The sequence below is a fragment of the Oryzias melastigma genome, linkage group LG1 (genome assembly GCF_002922805.2).
Source record: "Oryzias melastigma strain HK-1 linkage group LG1, ASM292280v2, whole genome shotgun sequence".
Taxonomy (NCBI): Eukaryota; Metazoa; Chordata; class Actinopteri; order Beloniformes; family Adrianichthyidae; genus Oryzias; species Oryzias melastigma.
In genome coordinates, this window is record NC_050512.1 from 8,050,288 (window position 1) to 8,055,279 (window position 4,992).

The window sequence follows — 4,992 nt, forward strand, 5'->3', positions numbered from 1 at the left end:
TTTTATGAGTTTTTCCATACTTTCTGGTCTCTACAGTTTATTTGAAGTGATCAGTTTGCAGTTGATAGTTTTGACATTTGGGACACTGAAAGTCACTACAACCTCTGATTGGACAATTCTGTTAGTCTCTTTATCACATGATTCTGTTCTGTGATTGGTCAATTTTATTACCCTATCATAAAAGCATTGTTATGCCAGACTTGTTTTCAATCTGAACAACAAATTTTTCTAAATGAAAATGGTGTTTCCTTTCATATATTCAAAAAGACTTAGTTGAAAGTTAGTAGTTGAAAGTAGTAGTAGTAGTAGCACAAGAAGTTCATTGAAATACTTGTTAAATCGAAGTGTAGTCTCGTTTGATAGGTTTCAACCTGCAGCCTGTTTTTGTTTTGGTTTGGAGTCCCTCATGATGTGTCACAATCAGCTGCTCGTGATAAAGCATTGTGCTGGAAAAACTTGTTGGGTTCATCCAAGTGTGTATTTTACTCTAGAAAAGACAGATCAAAAATGAATGCAAGAAGGAGACAACAGGATGGTTCAAATGATCAAAAACATTACAAAAACAGTGCATAAAAAAAACTCAAGGAAGCAAGATATTATCACATCAAAATCAACATCTGGAATCAAATCAAATCAAATCAATCTTTATTTATATAGCACTTTTCATATAAAAGTATAACACAAAGTGCTTTATAACAAAAGCAAAACAGTATAAAGTATGGAACAACACAACTGGAATAGAAAAAAACCTAAGTTCAAACGTTGGCTTGAAGGATCAATAGTAATGTAAACTGTAAAATGTTTTGACATTTCCTATTGGTTTAATTGAAACAGGTTAAAATTGATTATTTATATTAATAACTAAACATGATACAGTTAGTTGATGGTATAATTTTAAAGAAAGCCGAGTAGCCCCACCCCTGACACCCCCCCCCGCCCCCCTGTTTGAATCTGATAGCTCTGTGTCTTCCAAATGTAAAACTTCACTGCTGCTACATAAGAATATCAAGCATTATCAGTAATGTCCAGCCGTATGGTTCTGATCTGGATGTCAGCTGGACGAGGAATATCTTCATGGACAGAACTTCCTCCAAAATCCTGATTCTTTCTCCTTCCAGTTCACCAAAGACTCTTTTAGCTAATTCTCCAATGTTTATTGACTGTGATCAATACATTCAATCATTGGTTTCTCAGAGTTCTTGATAAAATAATCAAAGCTAACATCAAAATGCTCTTTCATTGATTTACAATCCTTTCCAACTGCGGTCAAATGAGCCGCCGTTCACATTTCCGTGGTCACATCAAGAAGCTCCGTGGAGTCTGGTGGAGATTTTCCAGCGTTCTCAGTCCTGCTACCGTAAGTATTGGATGAAACTCACACCAAAAATCCAGTGATGCTGATTTGACCACAGAAATGTGAACGGCGGCTCATTTGACTGCAGTCAATGTGAAGATACCATCTTCTCTTCTCCAGAACCTGAACTAGACACTAGGAACAGATGAGGGTTTAGTGCATGTGCAGCAGAGCTGTTGATGGAAAGAAGATCATTCATTCAAACAGAGTCTGTCCAAGACACTTTGATTGATTTAAAAGGAGGAATACTCGGAAATGCAAAAACTAAATGATTTATCATTACATTTGTTCTATTTCATGAGAAAAATGCCACACAAACATGCTAAAAACTCAAAAACATATGATTTACATCGAAGGGGGACTTTAAGGAGATGCTGAGGTCTAGCTGAACCAAACATATTTGATTAAGTATTTTATCTCACAAAAAATGTTAACATTTAACGTCATTAAACATCTGTTTCACTTGTTGTCCTGCTTATTTCTGCGCACTCTATAAGGTGTAACAAGGATCATAAAGATCCATGTGCAGTATTTATTGAGAACTCATGGAGAGGAAGGCATGGGTCAGAGGCAGGGATCAGGGATCAGGGATTGGGGTTCAGGGATCAGGGATCGGGGTTCAGGGATCAGGGATCAGGGATCAGGGATCAGGGATCAGGGATCAGGGATCAAGTGGAAAAAACGCTTTGAATTGTGGGCCAGAGTCCCAAACAAGACTTTGCAACCAGCATAGCCCAGCGCTCAGACTAAATACTGCTGGGAGTGATTACTGATGAGAACCATCTGTAGGGGTCCTGAGAGTGACAGCAGGGGCTGATGGGAAGTGAAGTTTGGAGAACAACAGCTTAATCTTTTCAATCTCTTGGTCGTCTTTGAATCTATTGACTGCTCATGAAGTCAATGTCATACTGCAGAGTATGAAGTGCTCTTCATCCAAATGTGTTCCCCCCATTAAGCTATTTATTCAATTTTCTCACTTATTCAGTGTGTGTGGGTGCTTGCTTGCATGCTTGCACGTGTGACCAGTACTTAAAAAACCCCAATGTACAACACGCAAAATGAGGTGTGTTTATCACCCCAATACAATTACCTTCCAATCCTAAAGATATGTGAAGTGATACAAACACAAAATCCACAATATTTGCAACCTATTGTGAACTGAAGAAATAATCCACTAATCACAAGAGGACATCAATGCACACCGACACATCCTTGCACAAACCACATACACAGTTTAGAAACTCTATACAAATGTGAAATTGCTTTTTTTTTGAGTGACAATTTTTCTATTTTGTGAGTCAGACATTTTTTACTTGTGACAATACTGAAAAATGATCTGTCGAAAAAAGCTCAGAACTTGTAAAATAAACCTCCTGTGTTCAAAAGAACTAGACGACTGAACTATTTTCTGATCTCCAGAGCAAATAAAGGAAGTTGAGTTTTCACAATTTGAGTCCTAAAAAAATCACTTGATGCATCTGGTAAAATCCCCACCATATCAACAAATGAGAAAAGCTCTTCAAATGTTTTGATTATTTTTTAAACCAAGCAATTTGTCTAAATAATAATGATTATGAATAATATGTCAGCACCAGAGTTAGGAGTGGAGAGGTGTGGCCGATATACGTGAGCAGTAGCATAAAATGTGTAGACCGCTGGAAGGGTTGACTTCTGTATTTGATGACTTAATGTAGAGTGTGGCTGAAGAAATAGATTTAGAAAAAAGTAGAAATATTGTTTATATATATGTGTCCACAAAAAACAGGTTCAAATGTGGAATTTTTTAACAATAACTAAGAAGATCTTTTGACCAGGTAGAAAATATTTACAAACGTTCTGGACAATAATATGGGGTCTAGTAATGAATATAATAAAAATAATCATCTACCTGTATTTGCAACATTTAATTACTAATTGCCCCAAAACAAAAGTGTTTACTATTACAGATACGTAAGAATCAAGAATGATGAAGCAGTACTTCAAAGGGATTTGCTAAAACAACAGTGGAAAGAGGTAGATGATGTAAATGTTGCATATGGGTCACTCCTCAGTGTTTCTGAACTCTGTGATAGGCAATGCGCAAAAATTTATGTAGAAATGAACACAACACTGGTAAAAAAAAATGGAATAACAAGGAAAATAAAATCTATCAGTTTTTTTAAACGTAGATCAGGGCCTTCTAAAACAATAAAAGTCATTCAAAAACAAGCTAATATTTTTTTAAAGTTACAATAAATAAATAAATAAATAAATAAATAAATAATAGCGGTCTAACTTCTATTTACTCTGGTTTAACCAACACATGCAGTCAGGTGACAGCTGTGTTTCAATTAAAAGTGTGGTTTTATAATTACTTTCCTCAGAAAAAAGTGAAACACTTTTATGTATTATATATTTGCTTTTCAAATAGAAGTTCTGTTCTGTACTTCAAAACAGTTTAAAGGGCTTTCCTTATCTCTTGTTTGCTGGGGAAAGATCATTTGGAACACACTCTGCTACAGTTCCACTGTTTAGCACAAAATTGACATTTTTTAATAACGTTTTTTCGGTTTCTGTACAAAAATCTCAATGTATGTTTTTGTGTTATAGTCACATACACATTTTTTACCCCTCTCATTATACTTCAGAAGCTTTTTAATGGCAAATTGTTGTACTGAGCTTTTTGTCTGTCTGTTAATCAGTAAGTTTGACAAACTGCTGCCCAAAAAAGGAAGATGATAAATCAATGCAAACTTTTTAAGATTTTTTTAAGACTTTTAAAATTTACTTATTTTTTAGCTTTTAAATGTATTATAATGTCAATTCATGTCATCCATGTCATGAGCTTTCCTCTAAAACCCTGTTCTCTGAGCACCAGCCCCTCCCAATCTATGAACACAAGCGGACCCTCAAGTTTTGATGTCACAAAGTGGGGAACAGCCCCTTTGCAGGAAGAGTCAGCGTTGCTAGCACCGCCCCAAAGCTAACACACGCACCCACTATCTCTGTGTGGAGCTGGTGATAATTTGCGAAACGCTTTCATTTTATATGAACTATTTTTACAACCATCTTTGCAAAAGTTTGCATGTTGTTTGTTTTCATGGGCGAAACGCAAACAAGCTGCCGAGGCCGACTCTAGGATGACATCATCAAATTGTCAGCACCCCAAAAAAGTGAAAAGCGGAGCCTCAGAGATCAAGGGCTCTTACTTCCGAGTAGAAAAGAGCTCACAAAAATAACTCATATTTCTCTAGTGTGCCAAAAGAAGTTTATGATCATTAGGGCTGTCAGATTTGTCACGTTAATTATGCGTTAACTTGACATGTGCTTGACGCCGACAGTTTTTTTGACCCATTAATCGCGGACTTTCTCATACGTGCCTTTCCATACCGCGCGCGGGTGTCCCGCCCCCTATCTCGGCTGCTCTCACTAGATCACAGTCGGGTCTCCAACCACCGAGCTGCGAACTAAAACCGTCCGGCGCCAGGACGCGGAGAGCTCCTGCACCCTAACCCGGCTCCGGTTCGCGTCCAGTACCACGTCTGATGGTACCGGCTCGCGTCCGGCGCCACATCCCGAGAGCTGCGGACCCCCAACGTTCCGAACAGCAAGCGCACCGGGGGACGTTTTAAAAGTAGTTTAAACAACGGCAGTTATTT